This window comes from Ochotona princeps, chromosome 19 (assembly GCF_030435755.1).
Source record: "Ochotona princeps isolate mOchPri1 chromosome 19, mOchPri1.hap1, whole genome shotgun sequence".
Taxonomy (NCBI): domain Eukaryota; kingdom Metazoa; phylum Chordata; class Mammalia; order Lagomorpha; family Ochotonidae; genus Ochotona; species Ochotona princeps.
The window spans coordinates 37,994,716-38,021,920 of NC_080850.1; the positions used below are offsets into that span (position 1 = coordinate 37,994,716).

The 27,205-nt window shown below is 39.7% G+C and overlaps 1 pseudogene; it reads left to right on the forward strand.

Annotated features, from left to right (window-relative positions):
* Positions 1-15,687: 15,687 nt before the first annotated feature.
* On the forward strand, positions 15,688-16,454 carry LOC131482623 (transcription factor BTF3-like; annotated as a pseudogene).
* Positions 16,455-27,205: the final 10,751 nt, after the last annotated feature.

Here is a 27,205-nt window from a genome sequence, read left to right on the forward strand (position 1 = left end):
AAGATCTACTCACTGTGTATATTGTTGAATAAATATAAGTTTTTAGTAAACAAAGGAAGAAATTAATGAAGGTAGAAAGGGGCCAAAAGCTACAACACACCGATTTTCAAAAAGAGAAAGAAATGTAGTTGGGGTTTTTTCTAGATGTTTACCAAATGTGCAGTACAGTCAACAATCCCATGATGGCCTTCTTTCTACATGAGATCCTGAAGGGTGACACAGTGGACAGGAAGCACTATTCACAACGCAGAAAATAAACTGGAAGATTTGATGTAGGATCTCATCTTTAGTTATAAATGTCATCTGTTACTGGCCGCAGCTGCAATCACTGAGAAGGGATCCTAGAACATAACTATGGGAACTACAGGACAGTTCATGACACGATCAGGAACAATCATTCTAGTAGTCCACTCACCAATCTTGCTTCAGCAACTTGTGGACATAAAAAATTGGTTGTATCAAAGATTTCTCTTATCTTGGGTATACTTATTAACCATTGATAAGTGGAAGGGACATTACTGCAACTTAAACATATATAACTCCTGCTTCATTTATACTTCATCCCTAGGAACACACTGGGCTCATATTAGAACACTATTGCTTACCAAATGGCTTGATACGCTATGTGCTACCGCACTATTCAAACCCCTTCAGGCTGAAAGGGTGTGGGGAAACCTGGGATTGCAACAGCAGCTTGGCAATGCACTTTTCCTTCTACAGTGAATCGAATTCAGAATGAACGCCTTAGTTATTTCAGAGCTCACAACAGAGACACAGTTATTTAATGAACCACAAAACAGGAAGGAGGGGGGGCGTATTTCTAAAAACACATGTTCTGTGTCCAGCACAGCAGCTCAATTGGTTGATTCTCCCCTTCAAATGTCAGCACCCCGTAATCGTGTCATTTGTCTGGCTGCTCTGCTTCCCATCCAGCTCCCTGCTTGTAGCCTGGGAAAGCTGCAAAGGACAGCCCAAAGCCTTGGGACTCTGTACCTGTGTGGGAGACCAGAAAGACGCTCCTGACTCCTGGCTTCAGACTGACCCTTCCATGGCCATTACAACCACTTAGGCAGTGAACCAGAGGATGGAAAATCTTTCTTTCCATCTCTCTATGGATCTGCCTTTCCAATAAAATTAATAAGCTTAAAAAAAAAAAGAATCTGTTCTGATCCCTTGATCTCTGCAGCAGCCCTCTCTGGTTCAGGTAGAATGTACTGTCAGGTGCCATACTTTGGAAAGCGCTGTCCCCTCTTCCCTGCAGGGAGAAAGGCCTGTGGAACAGGATTGCTGGGTTTGCTACTTTTCTAATAAGGCTGCATGTACTGCAGCCAAAGCCAGCAACTTCTTTCAAGATCCTAACAGTGTGAAGCTTGCTTTCAAAGTGTCTTCACTTCTTTTCACACTTCTAATCACTCTTCAAATCTCCTCACGGCCTTAGAAACAAATTCTCAAAAAGCCAACTCCTTGGCCTTCAATTAAGTGATACCCTAAAATCTCTGCTCTGACAGCTTGGTGGCACTCACCAGTTTTTCTATTTCTCGAAGATTTTCTGGACATCTGGCATCGTATGCAATGCATTCTCAGTTGTTTTTAAGATGTTTTTAAGATCACGGTCTTAATTCCCACATTATATGATATTAATATCCTGTTTTCAAGGAGAAATTATATATATATATATATATATATATATATATATATATATACAAAATATCTATGTAGGACGTGAACTTGACAAAATAATAAGAACTTAAGACAAAAACATTTTAAAAATAGGTTTGTCTATCTTAAGCCCTACAGTACAGCTAAGAAAGACTCAATAAAATATTGTGGAAAATCATTAACTTTAAAATATTGCAAGAGAAAAGAGTCATTCAATTAAAAATAAAACAATAAAGAAGTACCAGAGAAATAACAAAAAAGACATGAGACAGAAAGCAAAAGGCATAAATGCAAATGTAACTCAACTATATTGTTAACACTAGTGGGCATGTATTAACAGTTTAATCAAAAAACAGATCATTAAATGGATTAAAAAGGACATCCAATTGTGGAAGGTATTGAAGAGAAAGACTTTCGATTCAAAATGGAAAAACATGTCATCTAACTAACAATCATAGAAAAGCCTAATAATACTGAACAAAATAGACTTTAAAGTGAAAAATGCTATCAGGGAGGCCCTTGTTGTGGCATACTGGGTTAAGCTGCTTGTCTGCATTGATGGGGGGGTCCCATATGAATGTGGGAGTTCAAGTCCCAGCTGCTCCACTTCTGACCTAGCTCCTTGTTAATATGCCTGTGAAAGCAATGGAAGAGAGCCCAAGTGCTTGGTTCCTGCATTCTCATGGCAGACCTGGAAGAAGCTCCTAGCTTCAGCCTGTCTCAGCTGTGACTGCTGTGGTCATCTGGGAGTGGACCAGGCGATGAAATCTTTTCTCCCTCTTTCTTCTCTCTCTCTAACTCTGACTTCCAAATAAATAATGTTTTATTTGTATGTTACCATATATAAACTCAAGATATTCTATAATGACAACAGTCATCCACAAGAAAGATGAATTAATCATAAAAAGCTTTAGGAAGCAAAAACTTACAGAAATGAAAGAAGATTCAACAATTCTAAAGGTTAGTCTTTATTTATTTAAATGTCAGAGTTTTAGAGGAGACTGGGACGGACAGAGAGAAAGATCTATCAGTTTGTTTATTCCCCCAAATGGCTGCAATGGCCAGGGCTGGGCCAGAGCTGGGCCAGAGGCCTGGAATGTCGTTCAGGTCTTCCCAATAACAGTGTACAGCCCAAGTACTCGCACCATGTTCCACGGCTTTTCCTGCCATTAGTAGGGAGTGGCATCAGAAGAGTATCAGCCAGGCCTCAAACAGGCACCTATCTGGGATACTGGCAATGCTAACAGTCACTTTACCCACTACTCCACAATGTTGGTCCCTAAACAGCACACTTTTAAAAATGAACAGAAATACTGACCTAAGGTGAACCAAAAAATGAATAATTCAACATTATATACTAATTAGACCAACAGACATTTGTAAAACAATCCATCCAACAACAGTTCTACAATTTTCAAACAAACAATTGTATAAACCTTTAGCTTGGCCTACCCCCAAAAAGAGAAATGACTCAAACTACTGAGATAGTGAATAAAACAAGAAGTAAGAACAGTTGCAATTGTAGCCAGCTATTATCATACAAAATATTTCCCCTCTAAACTCAGGAATATGACAAGTACATCTTCTCCACTCCAATTCAACCTTGTACTGGAAGTTCTAGCCAATGTAATTAGGTAAGGAAGTGAAATTAATGGCATCTTGATTGAAAAGAAATAAGTAAAATTCTGGCTGCAGACGACATGATATTAATTGATCAAAAATTCTAAGGAATCCACTAAGAAATAATAAAACAAATTTAACAAGGCTGCAGGATAGTTTACCAACAAACATAAGCCAATGTAACAGAACACATTTGCAATTTATAAGCTAAAAAGAAAATAAGTTCACTATAATATCAAAAGAATAAAATATAAAAGAATAAATTTAGCAAAATAACTATAACACTTACACTATGAAAACTTCAGATTAATGCTGAAAGAAGCTAATGATCCAAATCAATGGACAGAAACCCTGTTTTCATGAATCAGAAGACTTAATCCTACTAGGATAGCAATACCCTTCACCAGATCTGTAGCTTCAACATAACCCTGGTTAGAGTCTTCAAGTTTTATGCTTTGGAAATACGTGTATCACAACATACTGTCAAATATTCAGTAGAAACCATTTATCTGGTTAAAGTGACTTTGAAAAAATAACATAACCAAAATTAAACAATTACTCTTCTGAAGAGACTGCTTTGTTTCCTGTGTCATTCACAGAGAAAGTGAGATTTAGTATGCACACAGTATGCAACTGGTGTTTTTGTTATTAAACAATCATTTTAAGTAGTTCTTGACGGGAGTCATCAAAACTTAATACAACATTATTCATTTTTTCAATGCAATAAGACATTCATAATATGTTCCTCATGAGGTATGTAATTCAATTTTAGCTTGTACAGTAATTACACTGAATTTCTGGCACTGAATAATTAAGTACAGGAACATGGTAGGATCAGGGATTCATTTACTGGAAACTAGTGAAAATTTCATGAAACACTGCAAAACAAATTGCAAGTATTCAGAAGCAAAGAGTTTTATCATAGTCAGTTTAATGAATGTAACTTAATCCAAATAGTAGTGTTTAATTTGGTAATGTCTAAGTTTAAATACAGAGGAGTGCAGCACTTGGGCTGGATAAGAACGGAAAAGAAATGTAAAAATACGCTGAATAGGAAATATGCAACTGTACATCTTCTTGCTCATTTCTGGAATACGATGTGATTAATTGCTAGTATGATTATTCTGTTATCAGAAAAACTCAGTGCATTCTTTCCTCAGCTTAGTATAGAAACAAAAAGCCAGGAACCAGCTGTAGACAGGAAAGTTTTACTTGGAAAGTGACGAGGTGAACGCAGGAAGCAGGAAAGAGAAAAAACCAGGTGATGCAGAGACACACAGAAGTTTTCAAGGTCTTCGGAAAGATCTTGGGATTTTAAGTGTTCTCTGTGCCCTCCTTGTCTGAGTGGGAACCTGAGGGGAAGACACTCCCCACTGGTAGTGTTTCAACCAATTAGGAAATAGGTTGGCACTTTTGTGCCACCCATTTGAAGGTGTGACTAAAATTTTAGTGGGTTTGGAAGGTCACATAGAAAACATCCAGGAGCAGTCATTCGGCAAGTGGTTGAGATGTCCACATGCATGCTGGAATATCGGGCTTGGAGTCCTGGCTTCACTCCTGATTCTGGTTCCCTGCTAATGAGCACCCTGGGAGGCAGCAGCTATGAACTCAAGTAACCAGGGCCCTACCATCCACACGGGAAAGTACACTGAATTCCCAGCTCTCGGCTAAGGTCTGGCCCAGCCTCAGATGCTGCATTTTTTTTCTCTCTCAAATAATAAACACAAACAAAAAGCCCACACCATCTAAAATCAACCTAAATATTCTGAAAATGTCATTCTTTTTTCCTTTTTATTGGAAATATATTAATAAGTACAGAAAGTATTTAAAAATTAAAGCTAAATTGAGAAGAGTAACACACGTCACTACTGAAATTGCCTTACAGGTTATCTGTTATATTTAAGCTTTTAAAGAGTTTCAAATAAGAGGCAAAGAACTGAGAGGAGCCATGGAGAGGGAGCTAAGGGTCTGAAGGAGCACAGCTGGGAGCAGCAATACCACGCTGATCTACAAGACATCTCGCCCATAGAACTGTGCTATATAAACATAGGAGTTGCAAGTTGTGCTGCAATCCAACTAACAGGTATCTGCTATAACTATTCTACACAAACCAACATGCTAACCCGAGTTCTGAGATCAAAGCTTCAGCCTTGTCCCTCTTGGAAGATAAACACAGGAATGGTGACACCAAGCTCATAATCTGAGAAAGAGAAGATTCAAAGGAAAGAGCATGCAGAGGCAAATCTCTTCTCCTTGCCCACGTGCAAAGGTGACACTGGCCTCTCTTTCTTCCCCTTCTCAATTGCAAAATTTTCTGCAACTATGGATCTGGTTCCATTAAAAAAAAAGACTGTCTCTTACTGCTGTACTCTTGAAGGAAATTTAGGAAACCTGGGGCTTAATATATTGAACCTGCAAACAAATCTTCACCTCTCAATGGTTAAAACGGTTAACTGAAACATGTACATCAAAGACAATGCAGATACACAGACATCTGCCTTTGGCTTGGACGAGTGCCTTGCAGATAACCAAGGCTTCCACTGAGAACAATTAGGAAAACTGGGCAAAACAAGAAAGGCACTTTCCTTGAAGAAATCAGAGGGAAAATGAATCAGCCAGGACATCAGCAACTGCATTACAGATAGACATTAAGTGAATTGATCCAAACACAACTTCCTTTGTGTCATTTTCCTCATGGCATCTGCCAATTCTCAGAAACACACATCACACACCTAGCAAACAGAGTTGCAGAGAAGTAGTGGAAGCTGAAATACAGAGGGCTACAGACACAGGACTTGAGGCTTACACTGGCTAAGGAAGCCAGGATGTGTGGAAACAGTATTCCCAAAAGAAGGAACACACAGAATTATGTAGCCAATATTGAGTTCCAGCTATTCCCTCATGGCATTTGCTGATTAAGCTAGACAGGACAAAAACATAACAGGCAGAGCCAAAAGCAGCTCAGAGCTCAGAGCTCACTGAGGAAAATCAGGTTCCTGGGAAACATCCTAGGCTCAGCTGAGATCTTGAAGCGTTTCATGCTAGGAGTCAGAGGACAGACAGGAAGACACACACAAAGACTGCAAAAGAGCTTGACGTTAGCTCGGGCTCTCTTTGCACTCAGTCAGTGGAGCAGACTACTCTTCCAGGGAGACAAACAGGAACCAGAGCCTCAGCCATCAGAAAGTGTAGTAAGAAGTAGGACCAAAGGAAAGACATGGTAGATCCAGATACAAAGCTGATGTAAAACTGGAATGTTCTGCCAATGTCTTTTGCTTCTGAGACTTACTTATTTGTAAGACGTATTTATAGGGAGAGAAGGAGACATAGAGAGAGACTGTACATCTGCTGGTTCATTTCCCAAACGGCTGCAACGGCAAGGGCTGGGCCAGGCTGAAGTCGGGTCTGAAACACCATGGGTTCAACAGAAGCCTAAGCACTTGGTCATCTTCCTGTTTTCCCAGGTGCATTAGCAGGGAACAAGCTTGAAAGCAGAGGAGCTAGGAATGTCACTGGCATTCCTATGGGATGTTGGTGTTGCAAGTGGTGGCTTCACCCACTGCACTGCAACACTGGCCCCTCCCATTGTTTTTAGTGATATATGATTATTACTATTTTCAAGAAAATAAATGGCAAGATGGACTTTTAAATAGAAACTGAAGAACAAGGTAACTAAAATGTAACAGGCTTAACAGCAGCTAGAACCCAACTTGAAAGAAATTTTGTCATCTGGGATATCATGTCTGTAGAAAATATCAAAATACAATCAAACTTTTGAAAAAAAAATCCAAAAGGTGATTGATACGAAGCTGGAATCAAGAGTTGAAGAAGGAACTGATCCCTGGACACTCATGTGGGGTATGGGTGTGTGAGAGATCACGCCAGCCAAGTATAGGATGTACTAAGAAGTGTGTATTGGCCAAGCTTGATGAGGACAGCACCCATTACTTTAGCAACCACCAGCAGACCTTCCTAATTACTAGCTGCAGGTGCTAGGCAACCATTCCTCTGGTGACAACAGAAATTAGCAAGGGAAAACTCACAGTGGCAATCCAGTGGCAATCAAAACCCTGAAAGGCACAAATGGTCATTATCATGAAATCAGTCCATTAAAAAAAAGATCCAAGCTTCCCCCCAAATATAAATTATCCCTAAGAGACATGGATACATTTACAAGACAACAAACATTCACCTTTTCCTGGCTTCTCTCTCCATAACCCATTATTGCTAGGCCTCACCTCTCCTGGAACTCTCGAAAGTATACAAATTACATGTACCAAACATCTTAACATTTGCCTCTTTGCTGACTTGTCAGAGCAATTAACAGAGGATAAGAAATACAGATATGTGGGAAGCAAGGGAGCAAACTCAGGAGGCCTAGAGTAGGAGCATGACAGCAAGGGCGCACAAGATCTAGGGGGCGAGCCCCTCCTCATCACTGGCTTTATGGGAAGAGAGTGGTTATGCAACAATGCACTCAGGTTCCAGGTGACTGACAGGTGGAAAGCAAGGATCACATAGGTGGGGGAGGTATGGCTTCCAGTCTCTCAACTACCTGCCTAAGACTGTAACAGACATCTTCAATAGCACCTTAACCACTAGACAATGTACAAATTTTATAGGAAATCGTAATACATGTCTTTCACAGAGAGACAAAACAAAACCACCATCAGTGAAGAAAGGCCAGTCTGCACAACAGGATTAACAAAAAGAGCCAGTTGACACAGGGAGCACTACGTTGACAATGACAAAAGACACACTGTTTTTGGTTGCATTTAGAAAGTCTGTCATTACTGAAAACATGCTAAATCATGGGGGAAAAAAATCACAATTTAAAATCATTGAAATAATTCAGAACATGTTTTATGATCCCCATGAGTAAAACTAAATTTAAAGGGAGGGGGAAAAAAAACCTAAAAAAATCTCTTAAATATTTCTGCAAACATGCTTCAAAAATATCTAAAACAAACTTCTACTAGAGTATCACTGAATCAAAAGTCTAACCAATCAAAAACTATGTTGACCTAAATGATGACAATAGTAACTCAAATTACTCTGAGGAGGGATACAGTTAATGCTGTGCTTCTTAAAAAAAGTCGAAAAATAATGTATAGTTGAAGGGCGTGAAATCAGTGATGTGAGTAATGATAAACGGAAGTATAAATTTAGCTGAAATTAAAAGGAAGGAGATAATAAATGACAGAACTAAGAAGAGATGCAACAGAGTTGTCACTAGTTGTAGACAACGTGATCTTATATATAGAAAACTGCAAAGACTCCAACAAAATTGTGAAAAGTAATGTATGAACAAGCAATACTGCAAGATACAAGGTCAGCGTACAAAAAAATAAGTAGCCTTTCTATACAGTAACAACAGATAGCCCCAAAATAATTCAAGCAAGACATTTCACAATAACCAAAAAATAATTGATAAACCTAATGAGGTAAAAACTATAAAATGTTGATGAAAAAAAACTTAGATGCAAATCCACAGAAAGAGATCCTGTGTCAAGCACTGAAAGAATTTGATATGTTTAAATGCCCACACTGCTCAAAGTAATCGATAGGTTCAATGTAATACCTCTAAGAATTTTAGTGCCAATTTCATAGAAAAAGCAATACTGAAATTTCTATGGAAAAATCCCAAATAGCCAAGGCAATTAGGGTTAAAAAGAACAAAACAGAAGGTACTAACTGCCTTCAAAATACATGACAAGTTACTGCAATTAGACAGAAGTTGTTATATACATACAGGCTAATGCAACAGAACAGGGAACTCCAGTATGAATGCATGCATGGACGCTGTCCACAGATTTTCAACAAAGGTGCCAAGAATACATAATAGGAAAAGACAGTCTCTACAAAAGATAGCATTGGGAAAACTGAGCATCCACATACATTGACTGAAATTGTACTCATCTCATACCATATAAAAATTCATCTTCTGGCCCAACTTTGTGGCAAAGTAGATCAAGCCACATTAATGTGCCAGAGTGAGTCCTGGCTACTCCACTTCTGATCCAATTCCCTGCTAATGAACCTAGAAAGGCACAGAAGATGACTTAAGTACTTGGTGCCCTGTCACGCACGTGGGAGACTGGGATAACCTTCCCAGCTCCTGGTTTGTGGCTCCTGGCTTCAGCACTGATCTGATCTGGCTGTTGCCGCAGTCCAGGGGTGAATCAGTAGATCAAACTGCACGCTCGCTTGTTCTTTCTCTCCTTCCCACCTCCCCAATTTCCTCTCTGTGTCAAATAAATATTTTCATAAATCGTCTGAAAATGGGTTAAACATTTATATGTGCAAAGTTTTCCACAACGAGTAAAAGTAAAGATTTTAATGTGTTAAAAATAGCTGCTTTCCATTTATTGCAGGGTTTCATGTTAGGTTTTAAAATGCACTTAAAGTTCCTAAAGTTTTTATGTTGTTACACGCAGCTGATTTGTGCAGTCAAGTCCTTTTACCTTAAGCTGAAAACACCAGACATGAGGAGATATTAGAAAGTCTTTTTATTTCAACAGGGTAGGAACAGGAGCAGGTTTGGAGGGGGAGAAAATTAGAAGGGACATCCAAATTATAGCACCAAATGTTAGGTTTTAAAGTTCTTAAAGTTCTTACGTTCTTACACACAGCTAATTCCCACAGCCAAGTCCTCTTTTCATGATAACTTTACTGCAAGCAAGGTGCTTAGTAGGTCCTTTATACGAGCAGGGTAGGATTGGGAGAGGGGGTAGAGGGGGAGAAGTCTAGCAGGGACATGGCTGCAAGATGGGGGTGCCAGGCAAGAGGAAAGGGGCAGGATGGTGGGAACGGGCAGCCAGGAGCAGGGGAAGAAGAGGGGAAGGAGAAGGGACACATGTGGAGGCTGGGAAGGGTGGAAGAGAAAAGGGGGGCACACATAGAGGCTCATTTACACAACACAGATGAGCCTGCAAGGTGTGGGAGGGGCGGGGCATGCGGAATTGGGTGGGAGGAGGGGCTGTGGGTGGGCCCCAGGGACTGGTCATGAGACAGGTATGGGGACGGGAGCTAGGAGGAAGGGCCGTGACAGACTGGGGTTGGGTGGGGTTCTCAGGTAAGATGTGAGATTATATTTCATTGGCGTTAATTTCATGAGCTGTGGGGAAGGGGAAGCAGGAAATGACGCAGAGTCCAAGATAGGAAGTTGGAATCACTTCTCACAATTCACACCCTGAAATCACTGATAAGGTGAGGCCAGACTTTCAGGAATTCTAATGGAACAAATCCTACAGAATTACACAGAATCTGTGGCACTGATCAAGAGATTCCAAATGCCAACCTACTGAATCATGGTGTTACCAATCCATCTGTCTCTCCACTAGCAATTTCCAGAAAATATAACAAATTAAATCAACAAGGACAAGTCATTCTTCTTCCAGTGTCATAATTTATAAATGCCAAATTTAACATGATGTTGGCCCAATGATTAGATGAAAAACATAACACATTTCTTACACATTTTGTGCTAACACATCAACACACTTTTAGTTATTGAGTTGTATTTATGAAATACGTTTTTTCCCTGCTTATTGGCAACTGGAGATAGAATTTTTAAACATCTTTGTGTCATCACTCTATGAACAGTAGCCTGTCCTGAATTTCAGAAAAGAAGAGAAGGCAGCCAAGGCTAATGAATTATGACTGTAGAGTAATGCTCCCAAGGACACTGGCCAAGGAACATTTCCGTAGTTCCTGTGAAACACCCAGAAAAACTGAGGCTTTTGGAGGGATGAGGAATGGGAAAAAGATCCTGTCTTTGCTCTTGCTTCCTCGCAGTCATTCTATTCCTTGCTTGCATAGGGAGGCCTGTTTTGTTTGTTTAGTTTTGTTTTACCAAAGGACTAAATTTAGCACAGTGGCTCAGCAGGCTCATGGGATCATTTTTACCAGCAAAAGAATCCATAATTCATGGGAGCACTACTTGAACTGATAGAATTCTGGTGTCTGTATCTAGCTATAACTCCATGTTAATACATTCTATTGTAATATCAACTTGGATTGTAATCTTATTTAGCTCATCTGTTGTTGTATCAGCATTAATGGAGTTTGCAGACCTCAGCACAGAGATTCTAATAATTTTCTATCTCATTTATTTCAGTTTACTTTAATGGCAGAAAGTAGAGGGAGAGAGGAAAAGAGTGAGCAATGGAAAGAGGAGAGACCAAGGAGAGGAGAGGAGAGGAGAGGAGAGGAGAGGAGAGGAGAGGAGAGGAGAGGAGAGGGAGGGAAGGAGGGAGGGAGGGAGAAATGGGGAAGGAATGAGCAAAAGAGAGACTGATCTCACCAGGTTCACTTCTAAAACGTCTGTAATAACATCTGAGCAGGGCTGAAATCTGCATCTAGGAACTCAACAGGTCTCCCATGTGGATGGCAGGAATCTAAACCCTTGAGCTGCTGCCTGCTACAGTGCACATTAGCAGGAACCTAGAATCAGAAGTGGAGTAGGTATTCCAACCCAGCAAACTATGACATGGGATGTGAGTGTCTAAGCAGCATCCTACATACTAGGCCAAACGCCCACCTCACTCAGTCTCTTAACAGTTGATTTTTTTTTTTTTTGCACAAGAACAATGATGGTCATTTGTTTCAAGATCAGAAAAAGCACAAGGTGAACCATGGAATCAAAGACAGTTTTTTTTTTTTTAAGATTTACTGTCTATTTTTATTGGAAAGTCAGATTTACAGAGAGAAGGAGAGACAAAGATCTTCCATCCACTGGTTCACTCCACAAGTGGCTGCAACGGCCAATGTTGAGGCGATCTGAAGCCAGAAGCCTCTTCTAAGCATGGGTGCAAGGTCTCAAGGCTTCGGGTCATCCTCTACTACTTTTCCAGACCTCAAGCAGGGAGATGGATGGGAAGTGAAACACCCTTATGGGATCATGGCGCATGCAAGGTGAGGACTTCACTAGGCTACTGTGCCGGGCCAAAGACACAGTTATTGAAACATTCTTCTGAATTTTAACTTCAAGGATTTTGTGTTAGTGGAGTTTCCTTATGCAGAGATATTTAAAACATTCTAGTCCAGCATTTGTATATTTATGTATATTAAATAACATTTATCGTTTACTTGAAAACCAATATATTTACTCCCTACCAAGTTATGTTCCTGGTAAGGTTCCTGTGGCAACCTTTATTTTTTGCTCACTTTGTGTCATACTAACCCAATTACTTAGTAATGAGTTAAAATATAACAGAAAGTGGTTTAAAAGCCCTCAGAGAACTTATACATAGCCTTGTTTATAAACTTTAGTCTAAAAGGCTACAAAACACAAGGTTCCTGTAGCTTGATAAATATCAATGAGGAGGCAGATCCATATAGTATTGACTAGATATAAAACTTTCTATTCAAAGAAAAGAATATCCATTGAGCTCAATGTATTTCTCTAAACAGTAGCAGCAACAGTATCTCTCACCACTCAGACCACTTCAAAGAAGTAAAGAGGCCCTGCATTAGAACTCATCAGAATTCAGTTCAGGTTTCAGAGTATTGCAGGGCGTTTCATGAAGAGCAAGTACTTATTGCCTTTGGGTCAACTTCATGCCTCTACCTGGAATAGAGGCTTGTGATAGAAAGAGAACTTAGGGCCTCTCTACATTTGCTGAGTTCTCAGTCAAAAGCACATTGATTAACTAGCAGGGTAACTTTCTCTTTCTTTGAAGAAGAACAGGGGACGTGTGGGAGGCACATTTATCAATGACGGATATTATCACATTTATCACTGATGGACCCTCATCCATCTGCCCAGGAGTTCAGCAGTGGGCAGCTTGCCTCTGCCTCTCTTACCCCTTCTGCTTCTGGCCTCTTATCTCTCCAAAGTCCACCTCACAGACACAAGCAAGTCGTCTCCAGATCATCCTAGCATTCTATAGTCTTTCCACCTCTACTTTTCATTGGTCAACAGGAATCTAACACTCAGGTCACATTTTCTAGAAGTTGGTTCAAATCTCTTGGTAGCTGCTTTATGCCCCTCCATTTCTCTGTACTCAAGTTTACTCTTTATTTTCAACTTTTTCCTTTGGTGGGGCGGTGAGGGGAGCTCAGGCATTAGAGAATGCATGCCTCTAATCAATTCCCCCATTTTCCCCAAAATTCTGTTAAAACTTACTCTGGAATCCTTTTTTTCCCCTCCAGTTCCTCCTGGGAAGGCTAACCAAATTCTGCGATAGCAATGGTCTGTGGCTCCTATGAACCTAACCCTTAGCTCTATTCTTCTCATTCTGTATTCCACTCTCAGATCATTACGTCCTTTCACTGAGAGTTACCAAAATGATTCAGAGGAAGAAACTAAGAACCAGTCATCAAAGTCAGAAAAATGCTGGAAACACAGATGAATATTCCCAATTTTCACTATGACAAGTTTTTTCCTACCTTCTTTCAATTTAATTGGATCTTTGAAAGGGAAATTTCACACTATTATGAGTTTGGAACACTTAAGATACTCAATGTAGGCTGAAAGAGAAAATGAAGTATGACTGAATTATCTAGCAGTTAGGATAAGAAAGTTAAGTACTTCAGAAGTAAAGCAACTGGAATGAAGTTACACAGATTACAGATGACAGATCCATGGCACCAAGGAACTGAAGTGGGCATGAAAGGTCTCAGTAAGACATAGCCCCTCTGTAGCATACAGTGCATACACTGTTGCAGGCCAGGTCTCCAAGACACACAGGTATTCTCTCAGACTCTAGCACATCGGGCTTTTCAGATAAGGGGATAGAGGGCCAACATCTAACATCAGAAAGCCTAGTGGCTAGCTGATTGGAAGGACGTGAACCTTTACCTTGAAGGCCTTTAAACAATCTGGGAAATCCCAGTGCTTCAATCTAGAGTAAGACTGAAGAGTAACAAGGCAGAAGCAGAAGCCTTCAGCATCTGGCTCAAGAGAAGCAGTCTTGCCTCTTCTGTGACAGCTCTTCCTTCTAGCTGCCCAGAATATACACAAAGTTCTGAGTTGGATGGGAAGAACCAAGGCTTTCTAGGGTGAGTCCTCCTACAAAGGCTGTCATCAGGTTATGGATGAAGATGCAGGGAATACAACTGGAAGGCAGTAAGCACACATAAACACACACAGACACAGACACACACTGGATAATTTCAGACAGCAATGAACCTTCTCTAACACTGATTAAAAAGTCACAAGAAAACACACATAAAATAAAGGCATCGATGTACCACCACGAATAACACAGATTAGTGATCTACCCATGCTGGAGAACTTCAGAATTTCCATTCAAAAAAGAGTTTTTTAGAAATGTTAGTTTCTCTTTGAATGCAATCACAAATTAACCACATATAATTTTTGCTTTGGCGTTAACTTTGGCTACAATTAACCAGAGCACATAGTGAAACACTTATTGGAATATTTCTGAACACCTACTTTGTAGATACAACTGTAAGTACAAGAACTCTATGAGCTAGTTAGATAATAACTGCTTTCTCTAGCAAAGAAAAAAAATTATCCAGTATCTCTTTTAGATAAAAATGGAACGTGGGCCTGGTGAGATAGCTTAGTGACTAGCATCCTCACCTTGCATCTGCCAGGATCCCATATGGGTGCTGGTTTGTGTCCTGGCTGCTTCATTTCTCATCCAGCTTCCTGCTTGTGGCCTGGGATAGCAGTAGAGGATGGTCCAAAGCCTCAGAACCCTTCATCCACCCTTTACCTCTTGGGAGGCCCAGAGGAAGCTCTTGGCTCCTGACTTCAGATCAGCTCAGGTCCAGCCATTGTGGCCACTTGTGGAGTGAACCAGCGGAGGGAAGATCTTCCTCTCTGTATCTCCTTCTCTGTATATCTGCCTTTCCAATAAAAATAAATAAATCTTTTAAAAAAATGAATGTTTTGGTTGGATTGTCCTATAAGATTAGGGCAGTGAATATAGTTTTAAGTAATGATAAGGATTATCATTAGGGATCTTAATAAATCAGAAGTAGATGAGGAAAAGGTAATTTGTCATAAAAATACAAGGCAACATTAGAGCACTAGTAATTGAGTATCAGTAATCTAACTGCTAATTTTGCTTCCGTACTGATTGCTTTTGCTTTAAGTGTAAGAGACAAGACTAACACCATAATAGGCATTAAGTAAGAGTAGGCCTAAATTTCATTTCCCAAAGGTGACAGCACCAACTGCCCTGGAGGAATGTAACACAAAAAGATATTTAAAAAGCCGTTAGCCTTGGGTGAGGGCAACAGACCAGTCATTGCCCACTCTCACAGTCCTTTGTGTAATTTGATCTGCACTATGTGAACATGCAGTATGTAACTAAGAAGAGATAATGTATGTGGTGTACGTGACTAGGAGGATATAAAAACTGCCTGGAAGAGGTGTCACCTCTAGTTGCCATCTTGCGTCCCTGTGTGTGTGCTTAATCTCAGCTGGTCTGCCAGAGACCCCCTGAGCGCCAACCCTAGTCCCCCACACGGCCCCATTTCTGCTCGGACAAGATGAAAGAAACCATCATGAACCAGGAAAAAACTCGCCAAGTTGCAGGCGCAAGTGCACTTAGGGGGAAAGAAACTGTTCACAGAAAGAAAGGTGGTGGTGCATATAACAGCGACCGCTGATAATAAAAACTTCAGTTCTTCCTAAAAAAATTAGGGGTGAACAATACCTCTGGTATTGAAGAGGTGAATATGTTTGCAAACCAAGGAACAGTGATCCACTTCAACAACCCTAAAGTTCAGGCTTCTCTGGCAGCAAACACATGCACCACCACCGGCCGAGACAAAGCAGCTAACAGCTCCCCAGCATCTTACACCAGCTCGGTGCGCACAGCCTGACTAACTTGAGGAGGCTGGCCAAAGCTCTGCCCAAGCAGTCTGTGGATGGAAAAGCACTGCGTGCTACTGGAGAGGAGGATGATGATGAAGTTTCAGATCTTGTGGAGAATTTTGATGAGGTTTCCAAGAATAAGGCAAACCGAATGGAGTCAGTTTCTGAAGAAAGTAAAACTTGAGGAAGTTTCTGGGAGCTGCTATTTTATATTATGACTGCTTTTAAAAATTGTTTTGTTTATGATCTGATAAATTCTAGATCTCTAATAGTTTTAAGCTCAAGCCCCTTTGACAGTACAGCTCTTTTCGGTTTTTGCTTATATACAAATCATTCTTTGCAGGTAATTAAGCTGAAACTGCCTGGGAATAAAGTTTGAAACAAAACAAAACAAAACAAAAAAAACCTGAGAGCAGGGTCCTTGTCAAGACTCCACTGCACTGGATGAGACTTGGACCCTAGCTCGAGCTAGCAATAAAGTTTGTTTGCTTTTGCATTACTGCGTGTGGAACCTGTCTGTCCACAGTCTGGGGATCTTTTGGATCTAACAGTCCTAGAAATTCAGATTTGAAGGATCCATACACTTGTCACACAAAGAGAGCTTTGCATAAGGCTAATTTCTCCTTAGGTTCCCTAGTATTTTATTTTGTTCTCAGACTCTTCCCAGAGCTTTTTAAGATGGAAATGATGAAACAACATTTCATTTTCCCTTTCACTGTTGTCATATTACTTGCAAATAATTTCCCATTTTTACTTCAATATCCCATCAGTCCCTTAGGAATGACACATTCTAAGTTTCAACCCAAAATTTTACATCACTAAAATTCTATCATGGCCTCACCTCCATGTATCACACTAGAAAGCCTAGTAGTGGTCAGATAATGGAAATGATATGTAACCTAATTTTTTTTAAGATTTATTTATTTTTAATAGAAGAGTAGATCAGATTTATGGAGAGAAGGAGAGACAGAGAGAGAGAGAGATCCTCTATCTACTGGTTCACTCCCCAAATGGCCACAAAGGCAGGAAATGAGCCAGTCCAAAGCCAGGAGCTAAGAGCTTCTTTTGGGTCTCCCACACAGGTGCAGTGTCCCAAGGTTTTGGGCAGTTCTCGACGGCCCTCTCAGGACATAAGCAGGGAGCTGGATGGGAAGTAGAACAGTCAGGACATGAACTAGTACCCATATGGGACCCCAGCACTTGCAAGGTAAGGATTTAGCCATTGAGCTTGGCCCAGAATACATAACCCTTATAGAAGCAGTGTTCTACTATCCTGTTGGCATTCCTTGCTTCTCTCCCTCTTCTCCTTTTCTCCTTTCACTCTCTTCCTCTACATGTTTGTATGCTGTAAGGTTTAATTGACCTAAATATTTTACCTTAAACAGCTAACCAACCTTCAACTCCTTCCCTTTAAGAAAACTGTTTAGGCAGGAAAGGAAAGCAATATTATTCTTTTTTTTTACTGTATTCTATATTAATGTGACAAATTTTCTGAAGAGTAGATGAAGCAAAAAATAATGTTTAAATAAAATAACTAGATACAGACAATGGTGTCCTCATTCTCGGTAATGATAAAAATGTGGACCAAATCCTGGGATTAAATTTAGAGTATAATTGAACCTGAAGACTGATTTCCCATGAGCTTTGCCTGGGGGCATAAGTTCAGTATGAAAAAGAGAGGGGTAGTTGGAGACACAGTCCTTGTTTTTGCTGAGGTGAGTAGATTTGCGGTTGGAAAAACATCAATTAAGGGTGTGAGGGTGAAGCTGATGAAGCATTGGCAATGAAAGAAACAATGCATACAGTCAGCCCTTGGAAGAGAGGCCTGGAGATCTGAGCTTTCTGCAAGCAGCAGCTGTTTTCCCAGCAATGCCCGTATCACTGAATAAACGGTCTTGCACGCATACTTATGAATAAAAACCATTCTTTGGAGAATAACATGGAGAAGGTAAATGGTCATACTTATATTCTTCCAGGGTGGGAAATTGTGATTTTTTTATCTGCCTGTTTACAGTGAATAGATCAAAGAAATTAAGTCACCAGGGAATTAAAAATTTTCCTGGCAAAGAAATGACTCAGCATGAGTGAATTCTCATCCTATTAAGTTTTTCTTTCTGCTTTCTTAACACATACATACACACATATGTGTTTGTGTGTGTGTGTATATATTGTTTTAAGAAACACGACTTTATGTTTTATATTATTGTTTTAAGAAACATTGCTGCTCTTGAGCAATATGCGATTTAAGGAAAATAAGAATCAGTTCAATTCAATCAAACACAACCATCTCAAACCTGTTAGAACAAGATAATCTCTATAAAACAGTCAATCATTTCTTCTGCTTTGGTTTCCTAACAGACTCCTCTGAGATATGTAAATTATCGATTCCATCTGGTTTACTGTCATCAGAGTTGCTTCAGTGTTTATATTTTGAAGGCCGGTGTAAATAAAGCTAAGTTACTTACTAAAAAAGCTGCAAGGCAAGGTTTAAAAACTGAGGTTTAATTCTCATTTTCCAGTTGCTATCCCAGACAGAGATGGATACACAGGAAAGCACAATAGCTCTAGGGCCTGCTAACATGATCAGCTCATGAGGAACACATCCAGTCAAGGATGTAGTTGACAATTTTAAAACTGTCTTATTTTTTGTAGTGTAAAAGGCCTGAGATTTGGACTCAAATGGAGGTGGATTCTACCCTGAGTCTCTGCCACTAATGTGGTATGGACAAATGCTACTCATTCCTGCTAGCATCACTTTCCTCATCTTCCAGATGAGATGGCTGTGGAACCGCTTTGATAAGTAATACCTAACACCTGTGTAGTAGATCCCATGTATGGTAAAACTCCTCTCAATCCATTCACATTTTCAACTGTCTGGCTTTAAAAAAACTTTGTGGATCTAGACATGATCCTATTTCTTCTTTCCAAGTTTCTGGCTGGGTGGAGGTGCTCCGTATGCACAAGCTCTTTGTCAAACCTCTATATGCCCCACCAGAGTACAAGCATTCCCCAGAGCATAAATCCTCTCAGATGTCACCTTATCAGATCCACACAGCAGTCTCCTCTGTCCTCGTTCTGCGAGCAGTGAGTTGGGCTGACATAACAAGGGATGTGCATAAATGTATACAGAGCGATCGAAACAACACCTATTTCCAGGGTAGATGCACATAAAAGTGTTCGAAGGAGGATGAAAACTTAACATTTCTTTTGACTCAAAGTAAAAGGTCACTATTAGAACTATTGGTGAAGTTAAGACACACTAACAAGTGATAATGTAATCTTCCAAGGCCAAAGTTGAGTAAATTTGTGTTACACATTGAGGAGTTCAAAACTAAAAGGAACATAATTTTGCATCTCTTAGTCACCAAATTTATCTGCTGTGTAGCCCAGTAAGGTTAAAGTTGTCACCAATCTCACATACTCTTCTTTATTCAGATTATTCATTAGTGGGAATGCGAATAAGTCTATTTTAAGGCATACTGTTATAAAAACATTCTAAAAGGGACATTTTACAAAGGTTCAGCTACTCTACCTCTACTAATCATATATCCACTAGCTATGACTGCTCACCCACTGCATGAAACACATTCATTACTCTAAGCGATTGTTGGATATTTCCTAGGATAAACTTGGGGCTTTGAACTTGAACTACTTTTTGCCTCACAGCTAGATGACTGTTTTTAGAACCAATGTTTTCTGGGAGAAATATGCTTTTTAAATTCCAAAATCTTTTTATATTACAAGTGCCAAATGTGACTGTTAGAGCTTGAACTTTAACTATCAGCCTCAGACAAAGCAGGCTCTCAGGGAAGATTCTGACATGGAAAGTAAGGAAATTCTTCCACGCATGGAAGACTTCAAGAGCTCTGAGGAGATGATGTTATGGTAAGCATGCCTTGCTCTCTGATATCAAGACATCACCATCCTGGTTCCCACTCTCCTGGAGCAAAGACGGAAAGAGAAACAAGATGGCAATGACTTGCAATGAGAGAAAAAAATCCTTTTCCCAATTGGAACTATAGCTGGAAAATATCTCGTTAGTGCCCTGCAGTCCTTGGACTGATCCCAGAGAGAAGCAGGAATGCAGCTTGCCAGGCAGAGGTGGCATCCACCTCCATGTGGCTTGGTGAAGATTCAGACCTAAATGATTCTCTGAAAAGGGATCTGACAGCTAAAAAACAATTAGTTGTAAACAGGCCAGTTTGCCTAATGCTTAAGATGCCCATGGGTATCCCCTGTCAGAGTGCCTGGGTTCAGCTCCTGACTCCAGGCGTTGGGTCCTTGCTACCCAAGTAGGAGACCTAGACTGACTTCTCATCTCCTAGTTTTTACCCCAGCCATTGGTGGGCACTTGAAAAGCAAATGAGTAGGAGTTCTTTCTTTCTTTGTCAAATAAATACATTTTAACAAATTTTAACAACAACAAAAAAGGAACAATTTGTCTTCCAGGCAGAGAAGCAGAAAATAGGTAGAGGGATAGATGGCAAATTACCGAGTCTACAGGTAGAGCAGTGCAAACAAACCACCACAGCCTAATATGAAATGAGTGTCACTCAACATGACATCCAGAAACTTCCCCTAGTTCCATTAATTGTTACCCGAGCTTGTGCCAAGAAGCTACTCAGGAAAAAAGGAAGAAAGAGTGAGGTTAAAATGCTCTACAAGTCCAAGCACCTAGTCATACAGACTAACTTTATGTCCACCTGAACTACACACCAAGCTTGGGAGGTCAGTCAACAGCTTTTGATCTGCTCAAAGTTGAGGAATTGAAGTGTATGACTTAGGAATTAGAAGCATCATTTGCCCACTCATTTTACAAAGCAATTAGAGTGACACAATTTTCAGTAATAGTTTTCAATTATTTCAGAAAATGCTAGAAAGTGAAGTTCTATGTATTCACTTTAACTCTGCTTACATTGTGTTTTGTGGCTTTGATAATGTAAGAATCAAATAATAATTATCATGTATTTATTCTGTGCAAAAGGGACGATGCAGATATCTATATCAGCGAAGCAACAGGAGCTGAAAAGAGGCAAGGCAGACTACGATTCATTTATCTTGAACACTGCAAGAATTTGAAAAAGAGAACCCTTAAAAATAAATCACTCTGGCAAATCATAACCTTAACGATTTTCAAATTAACACTATTAATCTAAAATGAGGATTTGCTTTTAATCAGGTAGATCCTGACTATAATGTACTGAGCATTCATGAAAGTAACCCATTAGAAACCAGATACTTAAATTAAGTTGTCCCAGAAACAAATCCTACGATAAAGATTTGAGTAAAAGGAATTTATTAGGGAGCTCATCTCAACAGGACCAGTAGAGGAGTGATAAAAGCAGATAGGACATGGAAGGAAATTAATCCACAGTAAGAAAATGTGCAGATGATCACCACAGGTGACCACAGCCCAACACTGTTGGGAGCTCTGGGTGAAGTCTCTGAGGGAGTAGCTCAGTCTAGAGCTGTGTCACCATAAGGGTGAGTAATGCGGATCTTTTCTGCAACATCTATTCCTCGTTGGCAGAGGGATGCTTTCAGGAGCTTAAAATCCCCACTTCTTCAGACAAGACCCACACAGGGCCCAAGTGAGCCAGCAAAGCATTCTAACAGAGCAAAGAACACATTAGGGTCCGGCGAGCCAGCATGTAAATCAGGCACCTGAGCTACGTCAGAGCAGAGGCAACAACAAAGACATCTGTTAGCGGATGAAGATAAACACTAGCTAGCACTGCTCTTTTGGCAGAGCATACAAAATGGAAGCCTGACACACATTACCTCATCAGAGCTGGATTATTTAGCTTACAGCTTTACATGACTATCTTGTCTGTTGTCTGACATCCGATTCATGTGCGTTGATCCCGGAGAATGCTGCATGTTGTTATGACAGTGAACTGCTGAAATCCAGTGTGAACTGTGAATGCTGAAATTCTTTTCTGTCTGTGAGCAACAAGACGACATCTGGGGGTAGATCTATTGTTGTGGTTCAGAAATGAGAAGTAAACAGACTTTAGAACTCTGGTTTCTTAAGTGCCTGAAGTTCACAGTCTTCATTGGGGAATGCTGAATTACATATGTCTGCACAATAAATCTAAACTGACAGTCAGACCTCTGCCGTCGAATCACTGATGTGAGACGCACCCTTGCAGATGACCATCAGTTAGTGCAGCAACCTCCTTGGGATAAAGAATTTTTGGAAAAGTCCAGGGAAGTGTGTGTGCGTGCACACGTGTGCGTAAATCAGAGGAAGATTATGCTTCCTTTTCCTCCCTTCCTTTTTTTCTTCCTTTCTCTTTTATTTAACAATTAGTTTCATCACTGTCCTCAGATTATGGCATTCCTTCTTGAGTCAGAAAAGATGTGCTTTATTTATTTCAAAGCTGGAGGAAGTAAGTTCCATATTTGCAAAAGGAAATAGTTGACTTGATGTATGTAAAAAGGACAAGAACAAAATTTGAAGAGAAATAGGATGCTCAGGAGCTCTTCCTGGGCATTTAGGAGACACTGGCTACTAAAACAAAGAGATTATGCATGATTAAGCTCTTAGGAATAGGACCAGCTCTAGCCAATCTCCTAAAACTGCATATACAGTTGGGTGTATATGTAAAAGTAGAACTTTTGTTTTACTCAAAAACCTGAAAATTTAGAGAAAATTTCATCAATAAAGTGTTTTTGTAATATGCTGGCAGCAATATTCCCTAAGAATAGCTAGCTTTAAAAATTCAAAATGGCTTGGAAATATCTGTACGTTATATACTTCTTCAAAGAAGGGTTTTTTTTTTTCTTTTTAAGAGAGTTACATAGAGAAAGAGGGAGAGAAAGAAAAGGAGACAGAGTGAGTTTATCCATTGGCTGGTCCACTGCCTAAATGGCTGCAACAGTTGGAGACGAGCTGATCCAAAGACAGGAGCCAGGAGCCAGGAGTTTCATCCAGGTCTGCCCCATGAGTGCAGGGACCCAAGGACTTGATCCATCTTCTGCTGCTTTCCCAGGTGTATGACCAGGGAGTTGGTTTGGAAATGGAGCAGTTGGAAACCTAACTGGTGCCCATGTGGGATGTCAGTCCTACAGCAGTAGCCCAGCCCTCTACAACACAACACTGTTTAAACGCAAAGGTATTAAAATGTTTGCACATTATTTTATAGATAAGCAGTGTTAGGAAAACTTCTTTTATAAAAATTACTTACACAAAATAAAACTTCTGTGAGAACTGAATCACTCCTGCATAGGGTGATAGGCATGTCCTACACAGCACATAACACAATTAACAAGGCATGTGGAAGTTAGCATGCAGGGTGGAGGAATGAGGGAATGCAAATTAGAAAGGTACCCTCATTGAAAGCAGCTCGCAGGTGAACTTCACGGTACAAAGAGTATGACTGTAACTCCTCCTCTGCCCTCTAAGCAACAGACTTCGTTGTTTTACATTTATAGTAAAACATTCAAAATTCATAAGAGCTATTTCCAAGTAACAAATTTAATGCTTAAATTAGCAAGTTATTTGGGCTAAGTATAAAAACAAGCCTGTTCACTATTTATTAATCATTAAAATAAAACAATGCCATTAATATGTAAGAAACTCAGTATGCATGTCAAAGAAATTTGAAGGAAAATCTCTAGCAATCTGTAACAGAAAGGTCATTTGCCAAATTTTGATTTTTAAAGGCAGAAACAGAAAACCCCTTTCAAGCCTAACTAGCCAGGAGCCAGGCATAACTAGAGTCAGGAGCGAAGTATTCAACTTGGGTCGCCCACATAGGTAGTGGGTACCCAGATATCTGAGCCATCGCCTGCTGCACACAGAGTGCATATTAGCAGGGAAGTACAAGAACAGAACTGGAAGGCAAACCCAGAACTCCAATATGGAGTACTAGTGTTCCAGGTGCAGTTACTTGCTGCCTAAATTTTAATTTAAATCCACAAAATCCCATATGACAGTTAACTAATTAACTATTTGTCAACTGGAAAACAATCCATTTATTCTAATTTGTAGGTATCCAGTAAATAATTCCTATACCACCAAAATAAATCATTCTTTCATTAATGGGATTGGCAGGAGGAGAATGAAAAAGTAGTTATCATAACATTTGACAGTGGTCAAACCCAAAAATGTCACTATGACCTAATCAAGCCATCACATTTTTGTAAATAAACGGAGCAGAAAAGAGATAAATATATAAGATTGGGTGCTCTTTCTCATGGACTGAAGAAAGTTGGTTATGTTTTGGCTTTGGGCAAAGGAAGTTTACTAACCTTCAAGGTTTTAACCCTTGGGGCCTCTTGGGAATGTCTGCACTGTCTTGAACCACCCTTAGCTCCTGGGATGGGTTTTGTCCTTCATTAGCCCAATGCTGTGATTTGCATGGAAGCCTGGGCTAGTTGCAAAGTATGCAGGTCTAGAAACACACAATTAATAATACTTCTCTGTTTCTGGGCTGCGTGCTGTCTTCCAAACGTATAGCAAGGGCATGGAAGATATTATGGCTCTTCCACCAAACTGGGCCTCTAAACTTGATCTATGGAGGATATAAGCATTCATTCTCTGTCTTCTCTGTATCAGTCCAGATTACAATTTTTAATTATTGTAAAATAATTCGATAGATATTTCAATTAAAATGACAGAACTGTCACATTAACATATGACATCAAGGAGAGGACCTTAACTGGCATCCTAATCTTTAATTAAATGTTAGGGAAAAATTTTGTTTGAAAGAATGAGCCATTACTTTCAGCTCCTGCATTTACAACATTGAAAGCTGGCTGTAAGATGGGAAAGCATTTTTTTGTTTTTTTGTTTTACAGAAAAGAGGTGAAGATGGGAATGCATTTTTTTTTTGGTTTACAGAAAAAGAGGTGAAGTTTCTACAAAGTTAATTACAAAAATGCTCTTGCCAGAGTGCCAGGTATTCAACAATTTAATGCAATTCTCCTACAAAAATATAAGCCAAGCCTTACAATAAGCTGGGGAAGTAAGAATGATTTTTAATATAAAGGGACTTTTAAAAAGTTCAAATAAAAACTTTTAAAAAGTTTAAAGTTTAAATAAAAAAGATAAGTTTATTTTGGTGCAAGAAAATCTTGAAACCCATATGCAGTTTTTCATAGTATAAAACTTCCATGAATTTTTTGTACTGCTATGAATAAGTAAACTCAGGGGATTTAGATGATCAACCTGCAATTGTCACACTTGGACTCAAATCCTAGCCATATGTGGATTCAGTATCTATCTTTTACAACTAGATCCTGTATCAGCATGGACAGACACACTGTTCTTAATAAAAACATAAATATGCAAGTCATGTCTAGATAAGATTAAAAACAGTTGTGGGGTTCTATTATACAGAGTGACCACAGATAACGTTAATGTACTGTATGTTACTCTGTTTTCAAAAATTAGATAGAATTTTTGGTATTTTCATCGTAAAGAAATATTAAATCTTTGAGAAGATAGTTGTATTTATCTTAGTTAACACTGCATGATATTTATACATATCAAAACATTACACGGTATCCCATAAATATGTATCATTTTATATGTTTACTAAACACTAAAGGCTTACACATCAGTGACATATCACTAAAAAGAGCTGAAATGCAGGAGGTGTGGAGAAGTCGAAGGAACAAGCCTGCACCCTTCAAATGACTGTCTAATCACTCAGAACCTTGGTTGTAGGAAGGAGTTAAAATACATCATGTTGATAAATTAAATTAAAGGGGTTATATAAATCAATTGCAGTTGGATTTGGAGAAAGGTACATTTCTTACTCCATACACCTTGGCTTGTGTGATTGATGCCAATTTGATGCTTTCCAGAGCAAAAAGTGCTGACAAACAAGTGAACCACTTTATTAATGTGCTATAAAAGAACAAATGAAGCATGAGAAACTTTGCTTGCCCCAGACTCAGCACTGGGAAGGTTGGTAACAGCAAACATCTCCTTAGGATAATCCATTGCATAAGCTGCTCTGTTGTTCACATGTAACCTTCTCTATGAATTCCTAAGAGGTATTAATTCTTCATACTCACAACATCAAAAGACTTGGTTTGTGGAACATTTCAAGATGCATGGCTAAGCTAAAGCATTCATTTCTCCTACTCCCTAAAAACCTTGCACTAACCAACTCATTACAATGTTTGCTGTCCTAAGAAAGGATCTCATCAGGCAACTTCCCCAGGACTTTGTTTCTTCAAATTCAGGAAAAAATGTGTCTGTCTTGGAACAAATCGATGCCGCTGCACTGAGATTCCTGAGCCCACTGCTTCCTAACGCCTTGCTGCTGTGAAGCTTTTCAAAATTCCACAAATTCATTTCTGTTTCTTCAACAATTTTTTTACTCTTAATACTATCTTTGAAAAATGTACATATCCCAAGTCAATAAGGAATAAAGTATATCTGGGAAGATCGGGGGCGGGGGGGAAGAGGTAGGGATTCCTAAACAAATCCAAAGCCAACCCATGCACTTCCCTCGAACAAAGATAAATGTCTTCTTAAGCTTCCCAAATGCTTAGGACACTGCAACACTGGGATACTACATCAGTCTTTCCTTCTCCTGATATTAAGTTTATTATCTATTCCAGAAAGAATAGCAAGCAGGGGTAGGAACCATCCCAGAGAGAAACAGGGCTACAGTGAAGGCACAACAACCAAAGAAAATCCATCCTGCTGTGTTATTTAGGATTCCCATGCATTGATGTGCAAACTGGAAAAAGTTGTTCCCTCTAGAGGGAGAGTTCAGCAAATTGAGACACATCTAGACACTAGCCCTTACTCCCTTCCTTGCTGGGAACAACTGTCTAGGACACACAGAAACTGTACAGCTGGCTTTACAGGAGACTATCACTGGGCTCTGACTGGACCTCTTTGAGCTGTATGAATTCACTAAAAAAAAATCTGATTATTCAAGTTAAATTTTGGGCACAAACATCAGAAAATTCAACATTTGCCTGAGATTTCCCCTCAGTGTGTCATGATGTTCTTTGTCATGCTGCATTCTTGGCTGTGTATGCCTTCTTCTTTGAGCACTGTATCCTCACTCACATATATCTAAACACATGCCCAGACCCAGCCATTCAACACCCAGACACACCAAACCACACATGATCCCATGGCCACATCCACACACACAT